The sequence below is a fragment of the Anomaloglossus baeobatrachus genome, chromosome 4 (assembly GCF_048569485.1).
Source record: "Anomaloglossus baeobatrachus isolate aAnoBae1 chromosome 4, aAnoBae1.hap1, whole genome shotgun sequence".
NCBI lineage: Eukaryota > Metazoa > Chordata > Amphibia > Anura > Aromobatidae > Anomaloglossus > Anomaloglossus baeobatrachus.
Window position 1 is genome coordinate 656,801,577 of NC_134356.1, and position 12,395 is coordinate 656,813,971.

At 49.8% G+C, this 12,395-nt stretch overlaps 1 protein-coding gene across 2 annotated transcripts in view; it reads right to left on the reverse strand.

Moving 5' to 3' along the window:
* The window catches only part of KEAP1 (kelch like ECH associated protein 1), a 70,933-nt gene that overhangs the window by 1,649 nt on the left and 56,889 nt on the right, over positions 1 to 12,395 (reverse strand). The window lies entirely within an intron of this gene.

The following is a 12,395-nucleotide window of genomic DNA, read 5'->3' on the forward strand; positions in this document are numbered from 1 at the left end:
TCGAGCTGCCGTCTGACAGACCTGCTGAGCCGTAGCCTGGTGCCTGAAAGCCGAAAAGGCACCGACAGGTCTGATCAAATGTGCTCTGATCCCCAGCGGGGAAGGCACTTGAGTACACTTGTAGGCCTCGGAAATGGCCGACCTAAGCTAACGAACAAGGGTCGGCTTAGATGCAGAGAGACCGCTATGCTGACTAGCAGTCAGTACTAGAGAGAGGTGCACCGCCTAATAACGGCGGTGCGAGACACCTAGATCCGGGGCACCCGCACCAGATCCAGGATATGCAACGCTTTCTCAAAGCGATGAACAGGAGCCGGACAAAAGGAAGGCAGGAAAATTGCCCCGGATAAGGTGGAAGCAGTAACCACCTTAGGGAAAAAAGTCCGGAGTCGGACGGAGACCACCTTGTCTTGATGCAAAAGACCAAAAAAGGGGGTGACTCAGAGAGAGTGCAGCCAGAACTCCCTGGCAGGAAATTATAGCCACTAGAAAGACTACTTTCTGTGAAAGATGAAACAAAGAAACCTCCCTAAGAAGCGCAAAGGGGGGTTTCCGGGAACCGGGAGGACCGGATTAAGGTCCCAGGGCTCCATAGACCGCCGGAAAGGCGGAATGATGTGAGACGCGCCCTTAAAGGAGCGCACCGGAGCCAGCCGGACGATACGCCGCTGGCACATACCGACAGAACGGAGACCTGTCCCTTAATGAGGGATAGTCCTAGCTGTAGACCGGACTGTGGAAGGGACAGGAGGGTCGGCAAGGCTAAAAAGGTCCAAGGACACCTTGGAGTTCGAGTCATAGCGGAGATGACTTCAGGAAGGATACCAGAAGTCGCCAAGATCCAGGACTCAATAGCTACGCCGTCAATCTGAGAATCCAGAATTCTGACGGAAAAAACGGACCTTCTGAGAAAAGGTCTGGACGGACCGGAAGATGCCATGGCAATCCAACGGACAGAAGGAGCAGGTCAGGATACGAAGCCTGCCTGGGTCAGTCTGTAAGAGAATGACCCGACGGCCCCCTTCCCTGATCTTGTGCAGGGCTCTGGGCAAGAGGTAGAGACGAAGCTGGGATCAAACATGAACCAGTGTGTCTACCGCAAAACCTGAGAATTGTGGACCACGGTTGGACAGCTGAAATAATCTGCCCGCAGTTTTGACATCTAGGATGTGGGCTGCGGATACGGTGGACTAGGAGTCCCTTGTCCAGTGAAGAATGTTGAGGCGCCAAGATTGCCAGGCGGCTGAGTGTCCCGATCTGGAAATTGATGTAGGAAAACGCTGTAACGTTATCCGACTGAACTCGAATGTGCCTAGCCGCCAACAGATGGTGAAGGCTTAGAGAGCTAGAATACAGCTCTGATTTCTAGCCCATTGATCTAGAGGGCTGATTCGGACAGAGTCCAAGCGCCCTGCGCTCCGCAGTGGAGATATAATGCTCCCAAGGCGGAAAGACCAGCACCCTGGTGAGAATCACCTGGGACGGGGCCAGGAAGGAGCGTCCCTGAGACAGAGTGGTCGAAACCACCCCTGAAAACGAGCCCCAGGTCAGTGGCAAAGCCACCACCCCATGGAAGGAGGGAGTTCGCGTGTACAGCGGACAACATCCAGTCTCAGAGGGCACAGGAGAAACTGGGCAAGGAATCGCTTCCATTGACGCCACCGTCTGACCAGCACCTGTATTTGGTGTCTGATAGAACGACGTCGACCGCCAGCGGAGGGACTACTGATCGACTAAGAGCGGCTTCACAAGAGCCGGCAGTCTCGAATTGCGTCCTTGAGAACCTCTGGTTCGAAGTCAGAGTGGACTGGAACAGAATGACAAGCCACCCGAATAGGTTAGAGTGGCGAGAGTAAGCGAAGTACTCTGCTAAGAGTCTGCACTGGATGAAGGCCTGAGAAGGCCGTCTAGGGCAAACGATCACTGTCAATCCCTAGGGGTGCAGGACCCTAATCACAGCAGCCCCAATGAGAATACTCGAGGGGCCGTGGCCAACCCCAAGGGAAGAGCCACGAATTGGACCATTCTGATGGCAAAACGCAGTCAACGCTGGTGTGAAACTGCGATTCACCGTCGCAGAAAAGCATCTCTGATGCCGAAGGCTGCGAGGGAATCTCCTTGGGTTCTTGATTGATCCGGTGAAAAAAAAAAAAAACACACGGAACAAGACCGAGACTCCAAGTGAAAACGCCACACCTGACCATGCTTGAAAAGCTAAAGATCCAGGTCGGAAGGCACCGCCCTCTTCGGGGACTAGAAATAGATTTAAACAAAAATCTCAGAACCGTTCCCAGTCGGGATTCAGTACAATTACTCCATTGGCCTGCAAGAAATGCCACGGCTTATGAGAAGGCGGCGGCCTTGGAGCCGGGAGGAGGTAACAGAAAAAATCTGTTTGGCGGGTGGACAGAACTCCATCCTGTAGCCATGGGAGATATAATCCCGCCCCCACTGAACGGAGACGTGTTAGAACCATACGTCGCCAAGTGGAGAGAGCCTGCCACCGACTAGGAGGAGGTTGGCGAGGCTAGATAGCTCGGAGGAAGCTGACTAAGTGGCAGCATCTCCTGCGGTCTTCTGAAGACGCAGCTTCAAGCCAATTGGTTCTATGAACCTAGGCCGAGCTAGAGGACGATCAGATGGATGAACGGAAACCACCGAAACCTCAACTGATTCCTGCCCTGGACAGGTTCCCTGGTTTAGGTTTGTGGCAAGGAAGAACACTCCCCGCCAAGAGCTTCCTAAATTTCATCCAGTTGGTTCCGAAGACTAGCAAGGAACCTCTATAGAGGCATCTGTCTTCAATTTCCGAAGCCACAGGAGCCTGCGGATAGCGAGGAAAGTAGCGAAGACCACCGCCGTGCGGTGTCCAGCATGGCAGACCTGGCAGAGGATGAAAAGACTGAAGTCTGGAAGTTCAGGCAACCGTCTTGGGCATAGAGTCCCTGTGAGGGAATGTATCTCCTCTGAGGAGCCGTCAGCCACCGACATAACGGTCCGGGCTGAGCCACCTGAGGTGAATGAGCCCACTTCTTGACCACTATTGGTGGACAGGGGAAACAATCCTCAGAATCACGCTTCATGGGAAGCGACTGTCAGAGTGGACCCTGGGCTGGTCACAGGGGCCTGAAAACTGGAGTGGTTAAGGAACACACGTTGTGTTCACCTAGATAAGGTAACTCCGGCGGATTGAGGTCCAGTACAAAATTAATGTACCGTGGGATCCTTATAGAGGTGCCGTCAGCCACTGATACCACTATCCGGGCTGAAAGTCTAGACACCGGAGTGGCCACCCTTGGCAAATGAGTACACTCCTTGACCACCTTTGATGGGAGGGGGAGTCAGGCAGCAGAACCCCGCTGTGGGATCTGCAGCACAGGCTGCGGGCTTGGACGCCTGAAAACTGGAGTGGTTAAGGAACACACTCCTCGTCTTGTTAAAGGTATACTGATGCCTTTCTGCCAGCGGGGAATACTTCCCTGATACAGGCGGATGGAGGTCCAATACAAGTATAATGGACGCAATCCAATCATTCGCATCCGCGTCACCTACGGACGGATCAAAGTACCTAAAGTAGCGTCCGAGCCCCTGGTAGAGACATCTTCCTCGTCCAGTGAGTCAGCTCGTAATCGGAGCTGCGGGACGGGGAGGATAGGGGACCCTGCGTCTCCCAGTCAGGAGGACGGGGTCTGTGAGGTTTGCTGAGCGAGCAGAAAACGCCCTGAGAAGGGGGCTGCATGCTCAGCAGATGCCGGGACAGGCCGACCCCTGGAAAAAGATTCCTCCAGGGGTCAGCCACCGAAACCGGAGCGGCTGGAGGGACCATGAATGAGCCTCCAAGCAGAGGGGCCACAGTGGTTATGAGCTCGGTACAGCCGTATGAGACTACCAGCAGTGGATACTAAAAACAGCCTGCAGCCTCGCTCTGTGAGACATGCTGCAGAGGTGGGGGGCTATGTCTAGAATGTCTAGAATACCCGAGACAGGGGTCAGCCTGGGGAGACTCCAGGCAGAGGCACCACATAAGGACCATTACAGTGTGGGTCCGTGCCGGTTCAGGCAATATGAGTTTACATGCAGAACATGTAGTATACAGCCTTGGAGCTTTGCTCCTAGTGTGAGACATGCTGCTGAGGAGGAGGTTCTATAATAAAGAATTAACTCCCTCAGAATGCCGTGATCGTGTATAAAAGTGCACAACCAGAGGTTGTGACTTATCAGGCCGCTATTGTGAGTGCCCCCCCCCCAGGTTCCAAGCCTGGACCCCCAGCCATATATCCACTCCCTCTGCACTGCAGAGCAGCCAGCGCCGATCAGCGTACTAAGAACGCTGAGAAAATGGCGCCAGAGTGAGGGGGGGGGCGGGGGTTAACCTAGGAGCGGGAATCGGAGGGCTAAGGCATGTACAGGGGAGGGAATCATGTCCTAAAACGGAGTGTCGTCCCCTGTGCAGAGCGGCCGGCGGGCGGCGCTGCAGTGTCCCCCTGCATGACTAACATGCAGGGGAACAAAACGAAACTAGGCCGCGGCTGAAGCCGGGGCCTAGAGTTATACATGCGGCCGAAAATCAGGCATCATCGGCGCGGTACTCAGTAAAAACTGAGAAACCGGCCGGAAAAACTGTAAAAAACAGCATTATCAACATAAATCACTGTCCCCTCAATAAAAGCTCCACATTGTAGAAGGACCCTTGAATAACGTCTCTATACTTAGCTTTGAGACGCAGGGTCCAATCCCTGGTGGGGTGGGGGTCCAGTGCTCCGTCCAGCAGGGTCCTGCCAAAGGGCTGCGGATGGAGGCCGGTCTCCTGCAAGGCAGTGAGAACCGTGTTGGCTCTAACTTCAAGCCAGAGCCCATAAGGGATGGTGAAGGAGCGCGGCATGAAGGGATTTCTGCCCTGAAGTCAACCTTAACAGCACTGCCGCCAGGGGAGTGTGAAGGGACATGCCGGGGGTCCAGTGGACCCGCTTTTCTTCCAAATCTTTAGAAAAAGTGAAAAATCAAAAAAGGATGCATGTGTGTGTGTGATCCTCCTGACACAAAGCATGAAACTGGCTAGGACTGGCTAGCAGGGGGTGTATATGCTAGGAGGGAGGAGCTACACGTTTTGAGTGTAGTAACTTTGTGTGTCCTCCGGAGGCAGTAGCTATACACCCATGGTCTGGGTCTCCCATAGGAACGATAAAGAAACAGTATTATAGTAGTTATATTCTTGTACATAGGGGGCAGTATTATAGTAGTTATAGTCTTGTATATAGGGGCAGTATTATAGTAGTTATAGTCTTGTATATAGGGGCAGTATTATAGTAGTTATAGTCTTGTACATAGGGGGCAGTATTATAGTAGTTATATTCTTGTACATAGGGGGCAGTATTATAGTAGTTATATTCTTGTACATAGGGGGCAGTATTATAGTAGGTATATTCTTGTACATAGGGGGCAGTATTATAGTAGTTATATTCTTGTACATAGGGGGCCGTATTATAGTAGTTATATTCTTGTACATAGGAGGCAGTATTATAGTAGTTATATTCTTGTACATAGGAGGCAGTATTATAGTAGTTATATTCTTATATATAGGAGGCAGTATTATAGTAGTTATATTCTTATATATAGGAGCAGTATTATAGTAGTTATATTCTTATATATAGGAGGCAGTATTATAGTAGTTATATTCTTATATATAGGGGCAGTATTATAGTACTTATATTCTTGTACATAGGGGCAGTATTATAGTAGTTATATTCTTGTACGTAGGGGGCAGTATTATAGTAGTTATATTCTTGTACATAGGGGCAGTATTATAGTAGTTATATTCTTGTACATAGGGGGCAGTATTATAGTAGTTATAGTCTTGTATATAGGGGCAGTATTATAGTAGTTATAGTCTTGTATATAGGGGCAGTATTATAGTAGTTATAGTCTTGTATATAGGGGCAGTATTATAGTAGTTATAGTCTTGTACATAGGGGGCAGTATTATAGTAGTTATATTCTTGTACATAGGGGGCAGTATTATAGTAGTTATATTCTTGTACATAGGGGGCAGTATTATAGTAGGTATATTCTTGTACATAGGGGGCAGTATTATAGTAGTTATATTCTTGTACATAGGGGGCCGTATTATAGTAGTTATATTCTTGTACATAGGAGGCAGTATTATAGTAGTTATATTCTTGTACATAGGAGGCAGTATTATAGTAGTTATATTCTTATATATAGGAGGCAGTATTATAGTAGTTATATTCTTATATATAGGAGCAGTATTATAGTAGTTATATTCTTATATATAGGAGGCAGTATTATAGTAGTTATATTCTTATATATAGGGGCAGTATTATAGTAGTTATATTCTTGTACGTAGGGGGCAGTATTATAGTAGTTATATTCTTGTACATAGGGGGCAGTATTATAGTAGTTATATTCTTGTACATAGGAGGCAGTATTATAGTAGTTATATTCTTGCACATAGGGGCAGTATTATAGTAGTTATATTCTTATATATAGGAGGCAGTATTATAGTAGTTATATTCTTATATTTAGGAGGCAGTATTATAGTAGTTATATTCTTATATATAGGAGCAGTATTATAGTAGTTATATTCTTATATTTAGGAGGCAGTATTATAGTAGTTATATTCTTATATATAGGAGCAGTATTATAGTAGTTATATTCTTATATATAGGAGCAGTATTATAGTAGTTATATTCTTATATATAGGGGCAGTATTATAGTAGTTATATTCTTATATAAATAGGGGCAGTATTATAGTAGTTATATTCTTGTACATAGGGGCAGTATTATAGTAGTTATATTCTTGTACATAGGAGGCAGAATTATAGTAGTTATATTCTTGTACATAGGGGCAGTATTATAGTAGTTATATTCTTGTACATAGGAGGCAGAATTATAGTAGTTATATTCTTGTACATAGGGGGCAGTATTATAGTAGTTATATTCTTGTACATAGAGGGCAGTATTATAGTAGTTATATTCTTGTACATAGGGGCAGTATTATTAGTAGTTATATTGTTGTGTATAGGGGCAGTATTATAGTACTTACATAGCCTTGCAAAAGTATTCGTCCCCCTTAAATTTTTCAACCTTTTCCCACATTTCAGGCTTCAAACAGAAAGATAAAAATGTTAATGTTCTGGTGAAGAATCAACAACAAGTGGACACAATTGTGAAGTTGAACGATATTTATTGCTTATTTTAATCTTTTGTAAAAAATAAATAACTGAAAAGAAGGGAATTTTGTTACTTACCGTAAATTCCTTTTCTTCTAGCTCCTATTGGGAGACCCAGACGATTGGGTGTATAGCACTGCCTCCGGAGGCCACACAAAGCAATTACACTAAAAAGTGTAAGGCCCCTCCCCTTCTGGCTATACACCCCCAGTGGGATCACTGGCTCACCAGTTTTAGTGCAAAAGCAAGAAGGAGGAAAGCCAATAACTGGTTTAAACCAATTCACTCCGAGTAACATCGGAGAACTGAAAACCGTTCAACATGAACAACATGTGTACCCGCAAACAAACCAAAAATCCCGAAGGACAACAGGGCGGGTGCTGGGTCTCCCAATAGGAGCTAGAAGAAAAGGAATTTACGGTAAGTAACAAAATTCCCTTCTTCTTCGGCGCTCCATTGGGAGACCCAGACGATTGGGACGTCCAAAAGCTGTCCCTGGGTGGGTAAAGAATACCTCATGTTAGAGCTGCAAGACAGCCCTCCCCTATAGGGAGGCAACTGCCGCCTGCAGGACTCTTCTACCTAGGCTGGCGTCCGCCGAAGCATAGGTATGCACCTGATAATGTTTGGTGAAAGTGTGCAGACTCGACCAGGTAGCTGCCTGGCACACCTGTTGAGCCGTAGCCTGGTGTCGCAATGCCCAGGACGCACCCACGGCTCTGGTAGAATGGGCCTTCAGCCCTGATGGAACCGTAAGCCCAGCAGAACGGTAGGCTTCAAGAATTGGTTCTTTGATCCATCGAGCCAGGGTGGCCTTAGAAGCCTGCGACCCTTTGCGCTTACCAGCGACAAGGACGAAGAGTGCATCCGAACGGCGCAAGGGCGCCGTGCGGGAAATGTAGATTCTGAGTGCTCTCACCAGATCTAACAAATGTAAATTCTTCTCATACTGATGAACTGCATGAGGACAAAACGAAGGCAAAGAGATATCCTGATTAAGATGAAAAGAGGATACCACCTTCGGGAGAAACTCCTGAATGGGGCGCAGCACTACCTTGTCCTGGTGGAAGACCAGGAAGGGAGCCTTGGATGACAGCGCTGCCAGCTCAGACACTCTCCGAAGAGATGTGATCGCTACCAGAAAAGCCACTTTCTGTGATAGTCTAGAAAGCGAAACCTCCCTCAGAGGCTCGAAGGGCGGCTTCTGGAGGGCAACTAGTACCCTGTTCAGATCCCATGGATCTAACGGCCGCTTGTACGGGGGTACGATATGGCAAACCCCCTGTAGGAACGTGCGCACCTTAGGAAGGCGTGCCAAACGCCTCTGAAAAAAGACGGATAGCGCCGAGACCTGACCTTTAAGGGAGCCGAGCGACAAACCTTTTTCTAACCCAGATTGCAGGAAAGAAAGAAAGGTAGGCAATGCAAATGGCCAGGGAGACACTCCCTGAGCAGAGCACCAGGATAAGAATATCCTCCACGTTCTGTGGTAGATCTTAGCGGACGTGGGCTTCCTAGCCTGTCTCATGGTGGGAACGACCCCTTGGGATAATCCTGAAGACGCTAGGATCCAGGACTCAATGGCCACACAGTCAGGTTCAGGGCCGCAGAATTCCGATGGAAAAACGGCCCTTGGGACAGTAAGTCTGGTCGGTCTGGTAGTGCCCACGGTTGGTCGACCGTGAGCTGCCACAGATCCGGATACCACGCCCTCCTCGGCCAGTCTGGGGCGACGAGTATGACGCGGCTGCAATCGGATCTGATCTTGCGTAGCACTCTGGGCAAGAGTGCCAGAGGTGGAAACACATAAGGGAGCCGGAACTGCGACCAATCTTGCACTAGGGCGTCTGCCGCCAGCGCTCTTTGATCGCGAGACCGTGCCATGAAGGTTGGGACCTTGTTGTTGTGCCGGGACGCCATTAGGTCGACGTCCGGCCTTCCCCATCGGCGACAGATTTCCTGAAACACGTCTGGGTGAAGGGACCATTCCCCTGCGTCCATGCCCTGGCGACTGAGGAAGTCTGCTTCCCAGTTTTCTACGCCGGGGATGTGAACTGCGGATATGGTGGAGGCCGTGGCTTCCACCCACATCAGAATCCGCCGGACTTCCTGGAAGGCTTGTCGACTGCGTGTCCCCCCTTGGTGGTTGATGTATGCCACCGCTGTGGAGTTGTCCGACTGAATTCGGATCTGCCTTCCTTCCAGCCACTGCTGGAAGGCTAGTAGGGCAAGATACACTGCTCTGATTTCCAGAACATTGATCTGAAGGGTGGACTCCTGCTGAGTCCACGTACCCTGAGCCCTGTGGTGGAGAAAAACTGCTCCCCACCCTGACAGACTCGCGTCTGTCGTGACCACCGCCCAAGACGGTGGTAGGAAGGATCTTCCCTGTGATAATGAGGTGGGAAGAAGCCACCACTGCAGAGAGTCCTTGGCCGTCTGGGAAAGGGAGACTTTCCTGTCCAGGGATGTTGACTTCCCGTCCCATTGGCGGAGAATGTCCCATTGAAGTGGGCGCAGATGAAACTGCGCAAACGGAACCGCCTCCATTGCCGCCACCATCTTCCCGAGGAAGTGCATGAGGCGTCTTAAGGAGTGCGACTGACTTTGAAGGAGAGCCTGCACCCCAGTCTGTAGAGACCGCTGCTTGTCCAGCGGAAGCTTCACTATCGCTGAGAGAGTATGAAACTCCATGCCAAGATACGTTAGTGATTGGGTCGGTGACAGATTTGACTTTGAGAAGTTGATGATCCACCCGAACGTCTGGAGAGTCTCCAGTGCAACAGTCAAGCTGAGTTGGCATGCCTCTTGAGAGGGTGCCTTGACCAGTAGATCGTCCAAGTAAGGGATCACAGAGTGTCCCTGAGAGTGCAAGACTGCTACCACTGCCGCCATGATCTTGGTGAACACCCGTGGGGCTGTCGCCAGACCAAATGGCAGAGCTACGAACTGAAGATGGTCGTCTCCTATCACGAAGCGTAGAAAGCGTTGGTGCTCTGTAGCAATCGGCACGTGGAGATAAGCATCCTTGATGTCTATTGATGCTAGGAAATCTCCTTGAGACATTGAGGCAATGACTGAGCGGAGGGATTCCATCCGGAACCGCCTGGCGTTCACATGCTTGTTGAGCAGTTTTAGGTCCAGAACAGGACGGAATGAGCCGTCCTTTTTTGGCACCACAAAGAGATTGGAGTAAAAACCTTGACCTCGTTCCTGAAGAGGAACAGGGACCACCACTCCTTCTGCTCTTAGAGAATTCACCGCCTGCAGAAGGGCATCTGCTCGGTCGGGATGTGGGGAAGTTCTGAAGAACCGAGACGGAGGACGAGAACTGAACTCTATCCTGTACCCGTGAGACAAAATGTCTGTTACCCACCGGTCTTTGACCTGTGGCAGCCAAATGTCGCAAAAGCGGGAGAGCCTGCCACCGACCGAGGATGCGGAGGGAGGCGGCCGAAAGTCATGAGGCAGCCGCCTTGGAAGCGGTACCTCCGGTTGCTTTCTTGGGGCGTGAGTGAGCCCGCCAGGAATCAGAGCTCCTTTGCTCTTTCTGAGTCCCTTTGGACGAGGAGAATTGGGGCTTGCCCGAGCCTCGAAAGGACCGAAACTTTGACTGCCACTTCCTCTGTGGAGGTTTGCTTGATCTGGGCTGGGGTAAGGAGGAGTCCTTACCTTTGGACTGTTTAATGATTTCCGCCAATTGCTCACCAAACAGTCTGTCTCCAGATAATGGCAAGCTGGTTAAACATTTTTTAGAAGCAGAATCTGCTTTCCATTCTTTTAACCACAAGGTTCTGCGCAAAACTACAGAGTTGGCGGATGCCATTGAGGTACGGCTCGTAGAGTCCAGTACCGCATTGATAGCGTAGGTCGCAAACGCAGACATTTGTGTAGTTAGGGACGCCACTTGCGGCACTGCTGGACGTATGAGAGAGTCCACCTGTGCCAGACCAGCTGAAATAGCTTGGAGCGCCCACACGGCCGCGAATGCTGGAGCAAACGACGCGCCGATAGCTTCATAGACAGATTTCAACCAAAGGTCCATCTGTCTGTCATTGGCATCTTTAAGTGAAGCCCCATCCTCCACTGCAACTATGGATCTAGCTGCAAGCCTGGATATTGGAGGGTCCACTTTTGGACACTGGGTCCAGCGTTTGACCACGTCAGGGGGAAAAGGATAACGTGTATCCTTAAGGCGTTTAGAAAAACGCTTGTCCGGATAAGTATTGTGTTTCTGGATGGATTCTCTGAAGTCAGAGTGGTCCAGAAAAGTACTCAATTTACGCTTGGGATACAGGAAATGGAATTTCTCCTGCTGTGCAGCTGCCTCCTCTGCAGAAGGGGCTGGGGGAGAAATATCCAACAGCCTATTGATGGCCGCTATAAGGTCATTTACCATGGCGTCACCATCTGGCGTATCCAAATTGAGTGCGGCGTCAGGACAAGACTCCTGATCACCCACCTCTGAGTCATCATATAGAGACCCTTCTCGCTGAGACCCTGATCCGCATGATGACGTGGAGGGTCTCTCCCAGCGAGCTCGCTTAGGCGGACTGGGACTGTCATCGGAGTCAGAGCCCTCAGCCTGTGATGCTTGGGACCCCCTTGAATTACGGATTAGATCCAACTGAGGGGGACCGGGGAACATAGACACCGCAGTGTCCATGGTCTGAGCAACTGGCCTGGACTGCAAGGTTTCCAGGATTTTTGCCATAGTCACAGACATTTTATCAGCAAAAACTGCAAATTCTGACCCCGTCACCGGGGCAGGGTTCGCAGGCGACTCTGCCTGGGCTACCACCACCATAGGCTCTGGCTGACGAAGTGCCACTGGGACTGAACATTGCACACAATGAGAGTCGTTGGAGCCTGCTGGTAGATTAGCCCCACATGCTGTACAAGCAGTGTAAGCAGCCCTTGCCTTGGCACCCTTGCGTTTTGTGGATGACATGTTGTTGTCTCCCCAGAGTAATATAGGGTATACAGCCAAGAAGCGACCAAACAGTGCAGTATATATATATATAAATATATCTGGTACAGCGAAAAACAGTACACAAATATAACACTGTGGCACTAGTGGGGCCGCTGGCTGCCGGCGTCCTGGGGAGCTGCAAGCCTGGGGGCGGGCCTAGGGCGTGCACAGAGAAAAAGCGCGAAGCCTGTGTCCTACTGTGCTCAGTGAGAGGGCTGGAGCATGTAAATCGTG